The following is a 20,655-nucleotide window of genomic DNA, read 5'->3' as shown; positions in this document are numbered from 1 at the left end:
TACAATCTTTATGTGCTCTTCTCACTCAAGAGTTACCAAACAATAGGAAATATTTTTAATACTCATTTTACAGACAGGGAGTGGAGGCATGGCAATATTAAACAGCATGACTCATCTGAGGCCTTGCATTGTCAAAACACTGGCTCCATCCAGCGTGGCTAAAAAGCAGAAGAGGCAGATGGGTAAATGTGAGCTGAAGATCTGTGGGCACCAAGGGTCAAGGCCAAGTTCAAGGGGCAGAAACAAAAACAAAACTGGGAGGCACATTGAAGAGTCGGGGCCTGGTCTCAATGTAGACGATGATGTGCCTTGTCAGGAGCAACTGCTGTGGCCAAGCTAGGAGCACCCACCATGAGATTACATGGCCTTCCTCTTACCCTCAGGGATAGTTTCATGACTTGAGTGCTTGCTCTTGTGTGTTTACAGACTGAATCCTGTAAGATGTGGAGACCTGGGAGGGACAGTCCTTGTACGACCAGGAGAACTTGTGATACTCTTCTTGGACTTGCTGGCTTCCTCCTGGCAGTAATCGGATTCCAGGGAACCCTAATCAAGCAAATATTTACATTAAAAACAACGTCATGCTGAAATATTATTATAGCTTCAATCAGACCAGCTACTTGTTGGGTATTATATGAAGAGTTAGATTTAAGAAATTTTAGCAAAGATTGTGAGCTTCCCCACAGGGTGATTTTTCAAGGCTTTTGACAGTATATTTACAGTCAACTATCCAAGGAAATCAGAGATTCAGAGCATCTTTAGTGGATAGCATTTTATAGCTGTAGAATTAATTTAATACATCCGTTTTGTTTGGGAGGCAATCAGTCCTCTGGAATTGATTTTGAAAGCTGATACAATAATTTTTGATTCAAGGAGATTTTATTTTTTGATGTTATTGAATCTGGCAAATTTTGCCATACTTCATCTAAAAATTTCTGTCTTTGATCAGGAATTGAAATTTTGGTACTTGCATCAATATTAATTCTTTCTTATTGGTCTGTGAAAATCTTTAGTTTAAATAATGATGTGTGTACTAGTTCATTCTCAATTTTCTACTTGTTCTTCATGTGCCCTTTATAGACTCTATTCCTCTTTTTATTATATTGTCCATTTGATATTTCCATGGCCTGAAAGGGTTCATGTGGTTTTCATAAGTATCAAATAAAGAAGTGGGAATGCAAACAAATTATTGAGATTACATGATAGCATTCAGAAATAATTTACTGACAGCATCTAGGACTGGACAGCAGATCTGGCATCTGCAATGGTTTTGCCTAAAATTAGGTGAGGAGCTCTCCCTCCGTGGTGCTTCCCTCTCTCATCTACAAAATAAGAGGCTTGAATTCAGTGTAGATATTTTCTAAGGCTCTTTCTAACTCTAGCTTTCTACCACATTTTACAGTAAGGGCTGACATTGATGTGGAAAGTCACAACTTCAGGACTTGCACAATATTTTCATTCCACATTTCTCCTGGTGAATGGTAAAATGTTGGCAGGAAGTCCATTTACAAAGGAAAAAACTCTCCAAGTCTTAACAGAAATTGTACACTGGATTCACTTTCATTTTCTTAATAAGATGGTGCCAGGGAGTGACAAGTATCTAAGCAACAAATTAAAAGGAGCCAAGAGCAACAGTCTAAAGCAGTACAACTGGGCAGTTTAGGAAAACCACCTGCCCCAGGAGGTGAGGAACAGGCAGCAGCATGAACGCTGTGACCAAGGTGCATGGATGGCAGGTACTCAGGACCTGAGTCAAGGCTCATCATTGTAGCATGAGACAGACATGCTCAGCTCAGCCCTGAACATTCTCACACCTACCTGGGGAGCAGAGGAGTAGGAGAAGACAGTTCTGTCAACACTTGTGCCTAAAATAGTGTCTCTATAAGGGAGAACAAGGGGTCAGATTGCCTCTGAAAATCAGATTTGGCAAGCCTCACAAAAGACTTTGTACGTGTCCAAGGCAAGGCAAAGGCTCCTTTCATTGCTCTTATGGTAGATTACCTTGGAGACATGGTACATCGTATGCTCATGTGTATGTGTGTGTGTGTTTTGTGTGTGTGTGTGTGTGTGTGTGTGTGTGTGTGTGTGTGTGTGTGTTATGGGGATGGTGTGAGGTAGCAGTTAAAGTCAACCTCACTCTTTTTAAGGGAGTCCTTCCTTTTGTGAAAGGTCTTGGAACATTCAGATTAAGTGGATTTGATTTAAGGTAAGCCGGATAAAAGTTCTATGATCTTTCAAATTTCTCAAAACTGCTTGATTCTCAGAAACTGGAAGAGACAGTGCAGTTTTGAATCTCAAGCAGGAGGCAAAACCAAAAACATTTTAAATAAAATTAAGTGTCTTAGAGCCCTCTGTAAACCCTTAATGATAATCAGATGAGGGCAAACCACCACACTGTGCAGATCGGGGTCTGTGTAGGAGGAAAAGAGGCTAGCATGGTGCACTGAAAGACACTACAGGCTAGCTTGAGGACCAAGATTGATGCTTGGCAGAGCTTACTCATTTGTTACTTACTCACTAATGGGACTGGAGCCTCTGACCCTGTGAGCTCTCTGTTTTGATGAGCCAGGCCTCTGTGAGTGAGAAAAAAGTCTTGGGAATGGAATAAAAAATGGGCAGTGCAGGGACAATAGAGACCAAGTGAAGAGAAGGTTCAGATAAAAGTGCAGGAAGAAAATGGAGTCAAGAAGTCTCAGGAATCAAACTCCCACATTTTTTAACATTGCAGGAAAACAACTAAAGAGAGATTTCTGAAAAGTTTTTAAAAATACATTAAAATCCACTTCTAAAACTTCAGGATAAGTAATTTTGCCTATCAATTAACATTACAAAAGTGTTAAAGTTAAATCCCACACAAAATTAATATAAGAAAAAAGAGAATAAAAGTAGAATGAAATTCCTGCAGAGAATGAACATACCCTGAAAGAAAGGCCCACACAGCAGGTCAAAAGTGCAACCAATAACTTCAAAATGAGCTAAAACAATAAGGAAATGGCACAAACTACAAAGAACAACATAAATCAGAATTAGAAATACTCTGAGGCGGTAGAACTGAGAAAGAATTATGATAAACAAGAAAATAATTATTTCTAAAATGAGTAAACTAGAAGGAAAATAAAAGCAAATAAACACAACAGATAATGCCTTAAGAGAAATAGAGGGTGTAAAGGAGGAAAACTTTTTAAATGAAAAAAGAATGACAAAGATATTTTTTAAAATTCAACAGAAAGTGGCACATTAAAAACAGGCAAAGAAGATTCAACATAGAAACAATAGGAGACACTGAAAAAGAAAACCAAATCCAGGGACCAGAACAGAGGCACAAACATGCAATTTAAGAAAGTTCTTTCAATGAAAGAAGATTTAAAACCACATGTTGAAAAGTTTATTCTTCACCCTAGATTACTACTCCAGATTAACACCAAGACATATTCTGATACAATAACTGAAATTGAAGAAATAAGAAATCATGTGGGTAATTAACAAATAGCAGAAAGTTTAATAGGAAAAGAAAGAAAATAACTGATTTTTTAATAGCAATACTTTATAAAAGAAGAAAATGGAGTAACATACTTAAGATATCTAAGGAAATAAAATGGAAGCCAAGGATTTTATATATAGCAAATGTACTTTCAAGTAGAAAAAGAACAGGAAAACTTGTCAACATGCAATAACTTGGGAAATATTGTTCCCATAAACTCTTCTGAGGAGTCTGCAATAGAACTCATTTCAGACATATATGAGAGACAGCAACTTAAGCACTGGTAGTGAAAATTAAAGGTGTAGTCACTCACAGAAATAAAATAAACGAGGGTTAAAAAACATAATAAATATTAAATGGTTGCATATTTAGTCAATGTAGATAAATTACAGCCATAAAAGGTGGGGGTTATTGGTGAAAACAGATTCAATTATGTAACTTTTCAAAGTGATTATATTGGTGGTGGTAGCATTTTATTGTCATTCTCAGACTTCTGGGTGAGTAATGTGTAATAGAGCAAATGAGTAATTGTGTGTTATTCAAATTCTACATTGGAATGTGCCATCCCTACATCCTTAGGAGGCAGGATCCTTTGCTGGGAGAAGGGAGATGCAGATGTGGTATGGCAGAGATCAGGAAAAATTCCTGTGTTTCTGAATTTAATTGGGAAGAATCATTGTGAAGTCATGAGGTATTTTTCACCATACAGGCGATGAGCATCTTCTTTGGTGCCCAGATCTGCGGTCCTGAAATACTAAAATGACCTGGAACACCTTGTTGCAGCATATGGAAAGAAAGCCAGGCGTGGTGTCTTATGCCTAAAATTTCAGCACTTTGGGAGGTTGAAGTGGGAGGATTGCTTGAAGCCAGGAGTTCAAGACCAGCCTAAGTAACATAATGAGATGCCCTCATGTCTACAAAAAAAAAAAAAATTAGCTAGGCATGGTGACATGTACCAGTAATCCCAGCTACCAAGGAGGCTGAGGCAGGAAGATCACTTGAGCCCAAGAATTCAAGGTTGCAGTGAGCCATGATCATGCCACTGCACTCCAGCAGTGCTGGACAATAGAGTGAGACATTGTCTCAAAAAAATAGGGTGTCCAAGACCAAAATTTAAGAGGTTCCCACTGCTCAAAGGTGGGATTATTTAATATTTTAAAAGGATAATAATTGCCATTGATTGAAATCCATTAATCATATTTAAATTAATTTCTTCATTTATTAAAAATGATAATCACCTTCAGAGAATGATAATCTTTTATCTTGAAAACTGGTAAATAAAGGAAAGAAGCAACATTCATTCTGTCTTTCTTCAGATGTGCTTTACTACTGGATCTAGAAATTGTGAATCAACAGCCGCTGATGTCCCAAGCAGAGTGGGCACCTCATGGTGACACAGGACTTGCCACTATCTACAGCCTTGCCTGACGACGGCGTGTTAGTCTGGCGAAGCCACTGGACTCATCGCTGATCTGAACTGAATTGTGACTCGTCAGCATCAAAATCCGAGAAACTCTACGGGACAGGTGGTGGGTTCTTCCACAGATAATCATTATGAAAAAGGATCAAGGTGGAACCTGTGGATGAAAGAGGCTTTGTCAAAGCAAAAAAAGAGAACAGGGAGAATTAAAATGTGATGCCTGGGCTGAGAATATGAGTAGATCATCTGTGAAAATCATCGGGGAATACACACAGTAGAATACTAGTCAGTCTTAAAAAGGAAGGAAATTCTGACGCATGCTACAACCTGGATGAATCTTGAGGACATTATTCTCAGTGAAATAAGTTCATCACAAAAGGACAGGTATGGTCTCATTCCACTCACATGAGGTCCCTAGGGTAATCTAATTATAGAAACAGGCAGTGGAATGGCGACTATCAGGGTTTGGGGGAGAGAGATGGGGAGTGAGTGTTTAATGGGGACAGAATTTTTGTTGGAGAAATGAAGATATTTCTGTGGGTGGATGGTGGTGATGGCTGTACAACAGTGCGAATGTACTTGATGCTACTGAACTGTACATCTAAAGATGGTTAATATGGTAAGTTTTATGTCATGTGTATTTTACCATAATAAAAATAATAGGAAGAAAGCAATCACAAGGGAACAAGTTCCTTAGGAGTCAGATGGTGGTCACTTTCCGAGGAAGGACAGCAGTGTGCCTGAAGTGGTATTACCTTGTCAGTAAATCATCAAACTACACTTCTGTTTTGTGTGTGTGTGTGTGTGTGTGTGTGTGTGTGTGTGTGTATGTGTGTGTTTAATGTTGATTTATTCAAAATGAAAGGACTTAAAAGGATTTTTAAAAGATGGTCAGATCCAAGAGCAAAAGGATGCTATAATGGAATCAATATTTGCCTGGATGGAAGGAAGGAGAAAACATGAAATTAATGTTGAGGTCTATTGAGTTAATTTGGACTAGCTACCCTGTTCCTCCATCCTTTACCTGTTAGGACTTGAAATTCATTTTTCTTGACGTTTCCTTTCACTGTTTTTTTTTTTTTTGAGTGAACTAATTTTAATATGTAAATAAACACATCCACTGTGAAGTACATTGTCATAGTGATTTCTGAACACCATTAAATTTCATTTTTAAAAATCCTTGAAAGTTTTCTTTCACTGTTAAAATTGAATGTGTCATCCTCTGTGGGCCGGCACTTGGCTGGGATGCAGATTCTGATGGGCATGAGAAGAGGGGGTGGAAGGGTGTGACCTTGAGCCCACAGCTCCTCTGTGAGAGGGCAGAGTGAGGGGGTGGGGTGGGGTGGGGTGGGAACCACAGCCTCAGAGCAAAGTCAGGGGAGTGTCAACTGCAGAATCATCAGGAGGGGAAGAGGATGCCAGCAGTACCGTCATTTTCGATCAAGAGCTCCTTCTCCCGCGATCCTTCTGAAACTGGCCTGCAGACAGAGCCCCTCCTCCTCACAAGGCCTCATTCTCTCAAGGGTCTTTAAACCAGAAGGCTTTGAGAATTTTACCTTCAAATGGCTTATGATGTAGTGTAATGTGCTGATCAAATGTAGAACCACTTGACATTTGCATTGTCACTAGAATCTTTCAAAGTCCCTGGGTCCTCCCACTGTTATTGAATGACCTTGATACTTCTCTGTATTGGACAGACTACGCCCGCCTTTGCTGTGAGGAACGCTTATTTGTGAATTTGCATGTGAGCTCCGCTGCTTTGTAAAGTTTCCAGTGCCTTCTAAAGGTTGCTTTGAAAAATGAATGTATTTTTTGACAACCGTTTTTTATGAGACCTCGAGTCATCTGACTAAAGTAAACAATGTTGAGATGCACTTGGAAGGTTGTTGCTTTAAAAGAACTGGCCTGATCTGCAAATGCACTGATGTAGACTGCATGTCGCTAGCTATGAACTGAGTCAAACTTTGCCGTTGTGAAATATGAGTGACTCACCTGCTCTCAGTGTGTTCACACTTCTTAATTAGATTGTTCTCTCAGCTGGGAAGCAGGCAGATACCCTCATTTTGATTATTTAGTGAGAATGGAAGCCGGCTCCTTCTCCCCACCTCGCCCCCTAGGCCAAACCTCCCACACTACACAGCGACTGGCGTACAGGCCTTATATAATGTGGTGTATTTTAAAAAGCAAGACAGTTACTGGTACTCAAACTCAAACAGGTTGGCAAGGATTTTGGCAGCCACTGTGAATAATTTGCAGAAGGCTTCTCTGGGAACACTCTCTTTTATTAATTTGCCAATTTCCCTAATTTAAACAGTGACTCATGTTTCATATAAATTTCTTCCTAGGACATAATTATACTGACAATACATACTTTATGCATGGGAGGTGATCTGGACTTGAAAGCAGCATTTTTTATTTTTCAAAAAGTCAACCTCTATTTCACCAAAAATATAAAAGCTACTGAAAGTGCCTTGATTTGAATAAATATATAGCACATGAGGTGACATTCTCTGCTTTGAACATGTGTAATAGCCTGGGCTCATTGAAGAGAGCGATAAGGCCAGACCCTAGTTTTTTGAGTAGCAAGTTCCAAAAAATTCTACTTTATTTTCTAGACTGTGAATGCCTTAACTATGGGTTTGACTGACTGACTTGGTGGTTGTTGGAGAAAGGTTCTTTAAAGAAATCACTAGCTTAGCTCTGTAAAAGCGTGTAGACGCCTATGGAAATGTCTTAATTACCTCCTAACAATACATATTTACTTGCAACATAAGAATGAAAATATTTTTCCTACTATTAAAAACACTCTAAGTCCAACCTGGTTCACTAGTTAAAATATTCAAAAGTAAAGCAGACATGGGGATTTCAGAAAACCGGTCAAATAAAATATCAGAAGGCAGCATTATTGACCAAGTCTACCAGAGAAGCAATACTGAGAGTTCCAAGTTAAAAACAAAACAAAACAAAACAGCAACAAAGAATTCTCTCTTTTGTGGTGTGGATCCCAGAACAATGTAGAGCAGTATTTTCCCAATCTAATAATTGTGAAAGTTGTCAGAATAAAAATGGAGTCCTTTTTTTTTCTGTCTCACTCTGTTGCCCAGCCTGGAGTGCAGTGACACAATCACAGCTCACTGCAGCCTCTAAATCTTGGGCTCAAGCTATTTTCCTACATCAGCTTCCTGAGTAGCTGGGACTACAGGCATGTGCCATCATGCCCAACTAATTTTTTTTATTTTTTGTAAAGATGAGGTCTCATTATGTTGCCTAGCCTGGTCTGGAGTTCCTGGGCTCAAGCGAAACTTCCACCTCTCCCTCCCAAAGTGCTGGGATTACAGGCATGAGCCACCATGCTTGACCTGGAGTCACTCTGGTGATTAGATCCCAGGAAGGCCATGGAGAAAGAGTTCTTACGCTTGTATGCCTGGTAACAAAAACTATCACATAAGACTGTAAAAAGTACAACCTTGCACAAAGGCCACTGCGGCCTCACACAAAAAATACTTCAGCAAAGCAATTACCTGTCCAATGTTGGATCAGTGCCACCTATGTTATTGATCCTTGTAGCCAAGGATAATTATTTCAAGACAATGATGTAATCATCTTCATTTTTCCTTCAAAAACTTTTGTCTTCCCTTACCTCCCTGAACATGAACATCGTTTACTATGATATGTATTCCCACTGTAATGCCCTATTCTCCAATAACATCCTTTTCTTTAAGAAAGCCTCTCTCTCTGTCATTAAGGTTGACACAATGTATCATAACCACTGGAGGAACTTATTAAACTGTAGGTCTGGCCTCTGCCTGGACCAGCTGAGCCCCTGGCGGGGAGCTGGTGATGAGGATGGCCCAGGATGATGGTGAGGTCGTGGGTAGAATTCCCCGAGCGAGTGTGTCAAGACGGTCTCAGATTTTGATTCTGCAGCTGTTCCCATATCTGTAGAGAACCTGCATTGGGAAAACAGGTGCAGAGTGTTGATCTCTGTAGAAGGATTGGGCTGGTCAGTCCTGAGGGGCATTACAGACAGTTGTTAGAGGCATATTGACTGCCCACCACATCCTGGGCTTTATACACATGAACCCATTCAGTTTGTGCCACATCCTATGAGGTAAGTTTCGCAGTTCCCATTCCTAGATGCGGAAATTGAAGCTCAGAGAGGTGAAGTTACTTAATGCTGAAGCCAGGATTCAAACACAGGTTTATCTGATTATAAAATCATCCATATGGTGTGTGTTAATTTTAACAGCTTAAATTACATTTTTGTAGGATCTATTATAAACATTATTCAGGGCTCAGTTCCTTTAGGGTCTTACACAGCTGCTTAGCAAACTTTTTACACCTAACACCACATTATACTGAGAAATAGCATTTTGTGTATCTTCCTCTAAAGCTAGCTGGTAAGTTCCTCAAGGCCAAAATCTACATTTATTTTACTTCTTCAGTGCCTGGCACTGAAGATACTTAAAATATTTTAAAAATTGAATGTAATTGTGTATTCTAATAGAGGTTGCTATAATGCTTGCAATATTGTATCCTCTCTCTTTTAGGCCTATTTATCTACCAACTAATTCACTTACAAGTTTTCTGTAAACACCTACTTTTGACTGCAAACCATGTGTTAGTGCCAAGACTACTTTTTTCCAGTTTGCTTATCTTTATTTTTCCCATGTTTTATTTTAATTGACAAATGAAATATTGTATATGCGGTATAAACATAATGTTTTGATATATAGTACATGTATTTGTGAGGTGATTAAATCAAGTTAATTAACATAGCCATTGACTCACATCCTTATCATCTTTTGTGAAGAGAATATTTAAAATCTACTCTTGCAGCAATTTTCAGGTACACAACACATTATTTTAAACTATAGTCACCATGCTATAAAACAGACCTCCACAACTAGAAATTTTAAAAATTTGATTACTAAAAGCCAAGATTTTTAGAAAGCTCAGACTCCAAAGAGCCATAAGCCTGGAAATAAGTCGTAGTAGTCTGTGACCATGAAGGAGACTCTAGTAAGCAAATCAAGATAAAAACAACTGAGAAGAAACCAAGATCTTAAAATAATCCGGAGCCAGCTGGAAACCAGAAAGAAAAGACCTGGATTAACTAGAAGTGGGTCCAGCTTTTCTAGATAAAATTAGAGAAGTGAAGAAAAAATGTAGGCGAAAATAAAGGGAAGTTGGGCAAAGAAAGACAACAGAGAAGAGAATTTGCTGTAGCAGGTGGAAGCTGCTCGTAGGGTGACAGCAACCGTTCCTGCAACAGTGGAGTGGGAGCTGGCCACTTGTGTAACAATGCCCTTAAAGGGGCTAGTCTGTTTTGGTGAATGCGGTGGAGAGGGGGGTTGTGGTAAAAAGGGGGGTGGGAGTGACGAGTTCTGCATTGGCGTGCATCTGCCTAGGCAGTGTACACCTGCTCAGTAGTTCAAGTAGACAGTCAATTCATGATGTAGATTTTTAAGTGCGGGAATATAGTCGTTTCCAAACGTTTGTTTGAAAGCTTTATCTAAATGAAATCTTTTGGGGAGAGCCAATGTGCAAAACAAATAACAGTGAGACGGCCCGTTGGAGGACTGGTCCCCAGCAGCCCTGCCTCGCTTCCGCCGCTCCATGCCAGCTGTGTCCTGTGAGGAGACATGGTGAAACAGGTGGTCTTGCTTGTAAGCCTGACTTTCCAGTGGGATATGGTGGGTGGCAAACAGTGGGCAACTTAATGATGCACTTCCAGTCGTTAATAACGACTTTTTGAAGAAAGATAAGGCAGATAATGGGCAAGTGACAGCATTTGATAGTGCCATCTTGGTTTAGGGTCCTCTGGGAAGGCCCCTCTGAGCCCAGCACAAAAGGACACAAAAAATTGGTTTCAGGTCAGGATAAGCAGGTGCTCGGATGACTTCCAGGTTCTGTGTCAGGAAAGCCACACAGCAGAGAGGTCTGGATATTTACCTATGTGAGAGGACTTTACTTCTGGCCCAGTGTTCACTGTTTCAGATGGTCTCTCAATGAGAAATTTCTCTCGGTGGAACTATATAATTTTTGAAAAACAGCATTGGAACTGTTAACACAAACAAGATTTTTCAGATACATTTTTTGTTTGTTTGTTTGTTTTTGAGTTGGAGTCTCACTCTGTTGCCCAGACTGGAGTGCAGTGGCTGCCCCCGGCCACCGCAGCCTCTATCTGCTGGGCTCTGGCGATCCTTCCGCCTCAGCTTTCCAAGTAACCGGAATTATAGGCACGTACTACCATGCCCGGCTCATTTTTTTGATTTATTGTAGAGATGAGGTCTCGCCAAGTTGCCCAGGTGGGTCTCAAACCCGTGGGCCCAGTCAATCCACTCACGTCAGCCTCCCAAGGCACAGGACTACAGGCTGAGCCACTGAGCCCGGCTAGATACATTTTTTTTTCAGAGTGTAGCTTAACTTCTGAGACGTTTCAGCGGCTCTGCTTGGCAACTTTAATTTTGTATAGCAACAGACTGAATGTAAATACAGGTGAGCTACTCCTCAGATGATACCACCACTACCTTTATTTATTCTGAGTGTATCGCCTCAGCAGAACACTTTGAAATAGACAGGTGCAACTGTTCCTTCACCCTCTGGAATTTGCAGCACAAAGAAGACAGAAATGGGGTGGTGCAGGGTGTCTGTGAGCTGTGGGCCTGGCCATGCAGAGAAAAAGAGTCTTTTAATGTTGCTGCCTAGGTCAGCACGCTGAGAGTCACAGTGAAAAAGGTCATTTTCTGGACAATGAGAAAGTTTTGAGAGAAGAATAATAACCAAACCAAATAGAGACCAAAGCAATTCACCCAAAGGTGGCTGAGTTACAGTGACCACGCTGTACAGTGAACCACACTTTGTGCCCTCTACTTTTTGAATAAAGAAAAAGAAAAAGCCCCCAACCCAGCAGCTACAGTACTAGAAAATGTTTTCAAGAAAGTAAGTTCTGAGGCTACTGCTGAGGGGTTTTTGAGGGAGAGAAAGTCAGAAGTTTTATACTCAATCATTCCTTGTCTTCTGCCATTCGCATTTGCATTTTTTTTTTTAGAAAGCAGGACTTATTGAGAGGATAGAGAAGCTCCCACAGTGTGAGGGGACCTGAAGAGGTTGCCATGTATTTGCATTTTTAACCAGCAGAGATAGTCATGAGACATGAATATAGACAAATTCATCGGCAACACGCTATGTTTAAGAATACAGGAATTTCTCTACATACAAATGAGTTCCATTCCGAGAGCATGTTTGTAAGTACAATTTGTTTTAAGTCCAACAAAGTTAGGCTATGTACCCAACTAACACAATCAGCTATATAGTACTGATATACTGACACCTGATGGAGAGAAATAATACATTAAAAAGCTGGTGTGCATCATTAAAATTTGTAACTTGAAGGTTTGTGTGTAGGGGACTTAATGTAAAGTCTTTTAGAAATTTAAAATCAAATGTCTCAGCAAAGACCCTCTGCGTACCCAGACAGCCCATCACAGCATCTTAAACTATGACAATGGGGACACCAGCTTTCACTGTGACTCATTTTGTCAACTATACAACTTTCTCCTATTGCATTCTACTAAATGATCCTTGCAGCATCCTCACCAATAGAAATGACAGGTTCTTGTTATTCCCAGAAAACTGAGAGGGGAAAGGATTCGTCCAAGAATACCAAGATGGAAAATTATGGAACATGGGTTTTCATCAGCATATCCTGACTCCTGCCCTGTCTCTCCTTCCAGAAATCCATCTTGGCTGAAAAGTAGCTTATTCACAGCAAGAGAAGACACAGGATGTTTTGTCCCAGCAGTGACAATAGTTCCTTTCTCTAGCAGGCACCATGATTTTGAATGAGTGACAAGAGGTTTTTAGAATGTTGGATATTTTGACAAAAATGTTTTGCACTGTATTATGCTCTCTTTGCATTGAACCAACATGCTCAATTATTTTCTTCTGGTTTGTGGTTGAAGTCTGGATGCTCATGATCTTATGGTCAGAACAACCAAGTTCCTGACAGGCAACCTTAAGCTTCTTCCTGGCTTTGACTTTCGCTTTCTCATCTACATCGTGTCCTATTAACAGGGCTCCAGGTCTCCTTTGGTGTCAACTGCATCAGAGACATACAGGGCTTGACAGCTATGGCAAGAGAACTGTTGCTGTCAGTGACTATTTCCATCCCCCTCTGGATTTATGGACACCTGCAGTCTGGCTTCTCTCTACTTCTGAATCTAGTGAAGAATAGGCTCTTTCTTTGTCTTTTGTACTGTGCCATGGATTGTATTTCTCTGAATTTGAGGATATGATTGCAAAAGACCACATGTGAGTGTCACAGGAGGTTTTCTGACCTTTTGTCCATTCCCTTCAGTGTATGACGAGCTCTGGTCAATGCGTTCAATCAGGCAGTGTCACCTTCATAAGACCCATGCTGTGACAGCCCCAGAGTTAGGGTCACTGCATGTCCCCTATGTGCAGCCCCTGCAGACTCCAGCATCTTCCCTTCTCAGCAGGCCAGATAGAGGCCTCACCGTGGAGGATGGTTGCCATCATCTCCCTGTCCTTGTCGTTGCCATTCTTTCATGGCATCTTCTGGATGGGAAGATGTCACCAACTGGTGCTAGCTGCTCTGTTATCCAACTTCCCAGCGAGAACAACTCTCTGTCCACCTCCCGAGAGAGTTCACTGCAGGGTTAAAATGTTCTTCTGTGTAGGAATGTGTGGACACATCATCTATGAGTTTGGATGGCAGACAAAAATAGAGAAAGACCCAGGGCTGCATTAAACAGGATGTTTACTGGTCAACGGGGAGCACTGTTATAGAATGTAGCTCAAGATGTATTTGTTTTCAGTGAAGGTGGACTCTGCCTGTTGGGACGCTGTTCAGAGGCTGGGCCATATTTTGCCTTCTCCTGGGTCTGAGGAGCTGACCAGTCGACCCACTGTAACAGTCATCCATCCCATGTCTGGATGGTGCATTTTCTTCCCCCACCAGCACTGTCCTTCCATCATACATCCCACCCACATCTTGGATCAGCTCCTTGGTTTGGAGCAGATTCTCACATCCCTAGCTATTTAGACCTGTGTACATTTGGGATATAAGCATGAAGATTATTGTGTCCCACATTTCCAAGACATAGTCCATTGATCCTACATTAACATGAAGTGGAGCCTGGTTCTCCTAATTAAAGCCAGTTTTGTAAATCATAAGTTGCTTTTAAAGAAAACATTTTACTTATCGCTTTCTACTCACAATTGCTATTTTAATTTTTTAAAAAGACAGGAAGTTAATGTATCAGCAGAGAAAGTACAGTATGTCAGGGATTCCCATTTTTCTAATATAGCACACATTCTACTGACAGATACAAGGAGAGGACTTTCCAACATGTAAAAAATGTTCATTTTAATTTAAATTTTGACATTTAGCTATACTAATGATTTCACACAAAACCCTCACTAACAGTGACCATTATTTCTACGTGGGAACTGAACATTTGTGGATCGATTGGCTTCCTTTGCCCTGAGGTGTCCCCAGTTGAGGACACAGTGCCTGGAGCACTCAGGGTTGGCAGTGGCCATGTGGCAGGTGCATGTTAGTTCATGATTGGTGATTATTTAAAATGGCCACTCTTGCTTGCTGGTGCCTTCTCTTTGGTCATATTCCAAACAATTATGAGTCTCAGAGACACAGGATAAGAGAATACACCAGTCACAAGAAACAAACATCAGCAAACATTTCTGTTTTTGAGTGCTGAATGACATTTTATTTTACTGTCCCTTCTTAAGAGAGTATACTAGTGTCACTCTTATGCTTAACATGAATACTTACATATGCAATTGGGATGCCTCACCCTTTTTCTAAGAAGGTCTGAAGTACCTGCTACACTTTAGGAACAAACAGAAGCAAGCAGCCTAAATCAGTCTCTGGACAGTGTGGGTTGTCATAGAAATAAAAGTTTAAGTGAGAAACAGTAAAAATATTAATGAAAATTCTAGTACTACGTGGAAGTCCTGTAAAGTAAAATAATTTTAAATTACCATAAAACATTTACATTTATTTACATAATTAATAGTCTTCTGTGTGGTTTTTATGAGCTTCTCAATTTCTTTACAAGAGTAGGTGGTAAATAATTACAAATTAGTCAATTATTAATGAATTATGGTATTTCCTGCATTGAATTAATTCTGAGAAATGCTTTCTTAAATATTGGTCTATTCCATAGAGCCCATGTGGAATTCAGTGACATTTTGTACAATCATAATATTGTACAACCTCTATCTAGTTCCAGAACATTTTATCACCCCAAAAGAAAACTCTGCCTATTAGCAGTTACTCCCTACTCCCTTCCTGGCCCCTGGCAACCACTGATTTTCTTTCTTTCACTGTGGATTTTGCCCATACTAGATATGTCATATACGTGGAGTTGTATACTATGTGGTCCTTTGTGTCTGGCTTCTTTTACTTAGCATAATGTTTTCAAGGTTCATCCATGTTGTGGCATCTATGAGTACATTAAATTAATTTTTAATTGTGAAAATGTTCCAGACATAAATGCGGAAAGCACAGAGGATCTGTATATAGCTATCCACGATCTATCTTCAGCATTCAAACTGTCATCATTTTGCCTTCTTGTTTGATCCATTCCCTCTCTCCAAATTTCTTTGGCTGAAATATTTTGCCATAAATGGAATGCTTGTGTCCACCCTCCCAAATTCTTGTGTTTAAACCTCACCTTCAAGGTGGTGGTGTGAGGAGGTGGGGTCCTTGGGAGGTGATGACATTATGAAATGAAGCTCTCATGAATGGAATCAGTGTCCTTATAAAAAAGACCCCAGAGAGCTGCCTCATCCCTCTGTGAGGATGTAGCAAGAAGTGCCATCTATGAACCAGGAAGTGGTTCTCGACAGACACGGAAACTTCTTTAAAAAAAAAATTCTTAAGGTGTGTTTTAATGAAGTTGCCTTTTTAATGAAGTTAGGTTGATAGTTAAAATGTATCTTTAAAATAAGTTTGTTTAAGTTGATGATGAGCATACAGGTATGTTCTCAGACATCTCCAGAAATTAATTCATTATTTTTTTAACTGTTAATTTTTTTTATTTTAAAGATGGGGGGTACAGTTCAGGATTAGGTATACAAGTGTTCATAATGCAGCTACCCTTGTGGATGAGGTGTGCCCTCCCTTCCCCACTGCCAATCCCACTGCCAATCCCACTTCCCCGCCCCTTTCCCGGCAGTGTCCTACTACTGCCAATCCTTTTCTTATAGTATTACAATAATTGTTCAAGGTCCGCTTATGAGTGAGAACATGTGATACTTAGTTCTTTGTTTCTGTGAAAGATCACTCAGTATTATAGACTCTAAGTCCATCCAGATTGCTGTGAAGGTCATGATTTTGTTCTTCTTTATGGCTGCATAATATTCCATTGTGTATATGCACCACATTTTAAAAATCCAGTCCTTTTTTGATGGAAAGCACGATTGGTTTCACGTTCTTGCAACTGTGAACAATGCTGCAGTAAACATACATGTACGGTTATCTTTTTAATAGAGTGGTTTGAATTCTTCTGGGTATATTTCCAGTAGGGGGATTGTGGGGCCGTAAGGAAGGTCAATTTTTAGATCTTTTAGGAATTTCTACACTCTTTTCCACAGAGGCTGTACTAGTTTACACTCCCACCAACAGTGTAGTAGAAGTGATCCCTTTTCACCACATCCTCTCCAGCATCTGTTGTTTTTTGAGTTATTGATGATAGCCATCCTGACTGGAGACATGGAACCTTCTAGTGAGGACAGTTGTGTCTAGCATCTAGTACTGAGAGCATAAGCTACCCAGTTTGTGGTATTTTGTTATAGCAGCTCAGAGGAACTAAGGCATAGTTTTAAAGCAAATCTAGACAAGATTATTTCATCCCTAGACACTTCAGTATGCCTCTTCAAACAATTTGTCATTTAAGAAAGGGTCACAGACATGGTCATGCCAAAAAATTTAATAAGGTTCAGAGTGATAGAAAATGAATAGTAAAAGTCCTTTCAACCCTATAGACTTTCATTCCAGTCTCCCACAGGCAAACACTAATGTTTCTCCAGTTACCTGCCTGTCTTCCCCTCTCCCTTTTCTTCATCTCTCTCTCTCTCATCTAATCATTTATCTGTCATCTATGTATCTTCTATCTATCATCTATCTAGCTAGCTAGCTGTCCATCTACCTATCTAATCATCTATCCATCTATCATCTATATATCATCCATCTAGCTAGTTATCTATTATCTATCTATCCATCCATCATCTATTATGCTCCAAACATTAGAAATAATATTAAAAACATTTGAGTAATGGACACTGACTAGTCAGAATGCATGAGGAATCAGCAGAACACACCTTGGCTAGAGCCCATGTTCAATGCCCTTCTTTCCAGCCCTTTCAAGCACACAAAGGCTTGAATTTGCCATAAACACACACACACACACACACACGCATTAGTTTAAGAAAAATAAAAATGGAATAATTCTATAATACAGTTTTGACTTTAAAAAATTCATAACAATAGATCCTAGAAGTTTTAAAAAAACAAATGTGTAAAGATACTTCATTCTTTGTAATAGCTACCATTCATCTTATGGCAGAATCATAATTGATTTGACCAAAACCCTTTTTGGACATTTCCAATACATATGAGAGGTTATTTTTCTATAACCTCACTAACGGTAGCCAATTTGCTGGTGAAAAATAATATTTCATTTTTAATTAGCACGTATATTTATCATCTTATTTACATTTTACTTTTTCCAATGAATTTATTCTTCCTGCCTTTTGTCTATTTTTCTCTTTGCTTTTCCTTTTTAATTTGTAAGAAACTCTCACTACATTAATGTTATTGGTAGTTTTTCTGTCATACATCTTGAAAATTGCTTTTGTCGCTTTCTCATTTATATTTTAGCTTTGTCTATGGTATTTTAAAACAAACAATATAAAAGCACAAATTTTGCATGGTCAAGCTTGCCATGTTTTCCTTTATAATTTCCATCAGTTTGGAATATTTAGAAATCATAATTTTTTCACTCCAAGATGATAAGATCAATTCACTTGGAAAAAAATTATGTTTTCTTAATGTACTTTTACTGTTTTGTTTACTTGCCTGAATCTTTTTCTATCTGAATTTTTATATTATTGATAAAATGGAATTCAGTTTAATGTTATTTCTGAATGGCTAACCAAATATCCCCACACTGCTGAAACATCCACTTCCCGCAGTGATTTGAGTTGATGTTTCATCATATACTCAATTCCCATATGTACTTGGGTATGTTTCTTTGACGCCTGTTGACCAAGTTCCTTCAGAGGTCCTCAGCCATTTCTAGATTCACTGGAGATATTTGGCCTAAGAACACTCCCTTCATCACTGGATTTTTAGTTTCTTCCCTCTGTCTGACCACCTCCCATCCTCTATGGAGCTCCTGGCAGCTCATGAAGTAGCCTCTCTCCCAAGGTTCTGCACAGCTTCCCTTCATTCCTGCTTCCATTCAGAGCAGCAGCCTCCAAACCCAGAGGACATTAATAGTGGTCGCCAGTGCAACCTGTGACTTTGGACCTCAGCCTCCTGCCCAGGCCATGTGTCCCAGCTCCAACTGGCTGCCCTGGAAGAATGTCTCTCCCAGGAATGCCCATCTCATGGGTTGTGTTGTCTGGAGATGCCTGTGGCTCAGTGGGGGCTGCAGGACACCTTTGTCTGGCCTCGCTTAAGGTTGGTGCCCTGACATGAGTAGACCCACACTCACTAGCCTGTGTCCTCAAGGCACAAAGTCCTCACCCTGACCCTGCCTTGAGTCGGCAACCTCATCTTGTGTGAGTCTGATCCACATGGGAGAGTGCAGCTCTCTCCACCCTCTTACCTAAAATGATGTCACTCCAATGCAGGGGGCCAGCCCCTGCAAGTTTTGGGGAGATTTAGGAAGTCCCTTGGAAGATATGGTGGCGTTGGTGAATCTGTAGGGACAGATATTAAAAGAAAGAAAGAGAAGGGGGGAGAAAGAAAGAGACTGGACTCTGTCTAGTGCAGAAGCTGATTCTGTAGTAGGGATAGATATTAAAAGAAAGAAAGATGGAGGGATAGATATAAAGAAGAATAAAGAGAAAGGAAGAAAGTGGACAACTGTTCTGTGAAATGAGCAGGAGCCATATATTGAAAGTTACAGCAGGTATTTATCCCCAAATTTTACACAGACAGTCTCACAAGTCTTTCACGTGAACACAAAGCCAGGTGCAGGAGGGGCATCCCCCACCCACCAGATGTTTTCTCAGGTACGAGGAAGGACAAACCCCAAAATTGTCTTATTGTTCCCTTCATTAGTTAATGTTCCTCAAAAGCAATGCAACAATCCCTACCAGCATCATGATGCTCTGATAATCAATAACTTCTACAGCTCATGTGCACACAATACCCATGATGACTAACTTAAATTTTATTACCTTTCTATTCTATGCTAATACTTTTTACACAATGCTATGGAAGCTTAAGCCAACTCCTAAAGAATGTGGCCCAGTCCAAAGATCACTCTGGGCTCTACATGATGTGGCCCAGTCCAAGGTTCACGGTGGGCCACTTTTTGGAACAATAGATTACAATCTCTTAACAAAACGGCTATTCTAAAGTCCTATATATCTATCCTAATTTCTATGAAAGTTTCTAATTCCTAATGCTAATATATAAAGCTGATCATCAGCAACAAAACTTCTAAAAATAAACCCAAATATAAACTGTAAATGTACTAGGGCCAAAACCACAATAGTAGAAAATGGAGACAATGAAATTTCTAAAGTTAACTGTATTCTTATTAAACCTCAAAATATCATGATTGGTCATGCTTGAACTAACATGATTCCCTGACGTTAGCACGACCTATTCTACAGTACTTTCTATGAATAAAATAAATTCAATTTATATAATAGGTAGAAAAACGCTACACTAACTGTAGCTAAAGCTGGCCTAAAAGAATGCAGCCCAGTCCAAAATATGCGCTGGGCCCTCAGGAATGTGGCCCAGCCCAAGGTTTGTGCTGGGCCATTCCTGGAAACTCTAGATAATCATCTATACCATCTAAAGCTGAAAACAGCTCTCCATAAGTATATACGAATTCTACAAATATACTTTAAATCTTATAAAGAAGTTTTTACCATATAAAAGGCTTCCAAATGTGACCTGAATTTGAATTATATCTAATATCTAAGCCGAAACCGCCGTTCATAGGAAACAGGAACAAAGAGTTTCTAGAGTGAGCCATGCCTGTCACAGTCACAGAGCCTTCAGCTTAGGTCAGTAGAGTTCCTTTAGGTTATTTGCACTACATGGTAAGAGGAGGAGGAAAATGGGGTCAACGGCTCCCGAACACATCCTAGTGGTCTCGGGGTCCATGGCCCTCCCTGATCCCTAACGCTCAGTGGGCCTCCACGGCTGGCTCCCAACACTCCAAAGCCTTCTGGCTCCTGCAAATGGATTTCTGACAAACCCAGAAGTGTGTTCAGTTCACCTAAAGGAGCCTTCATGCCCAAGCAATCTTCCTCCTCCCTCGGCACCCAGAGCATACACTTCACAAGATGAACATCTCAGACATTTAACTTAAATACAGCTCATCTGGACACAACCAAGTCCTTCATAAGAGTACTTAAAGTTCTCATGATATAATCTGGCATCATGTTCTACATGGATGCTTCATTTTCAGATTGTATCACGAAAGTAGGTGACTACATTGGTAGGAATGAGCTA

Source organism: Carlito syrichta, unplaced genomic scaffold (genome assembly GCF_000164805.1).
Source record: "Carlito syrichta isolate Samal-C Ts95f unplaced genomic scaffold, Tarsius_syrichta-2.0.1 Scaffold305639, whole genome shotgun sequence".
Lineage (NCBI taxonomy): Eukaryota > Metazoa > Chordata > Mammalia > Primates > Tarsiidae > Carlito > Carlito syrichta.
This window is presented reverse-complemented; position numbering follows the sequence as displayed.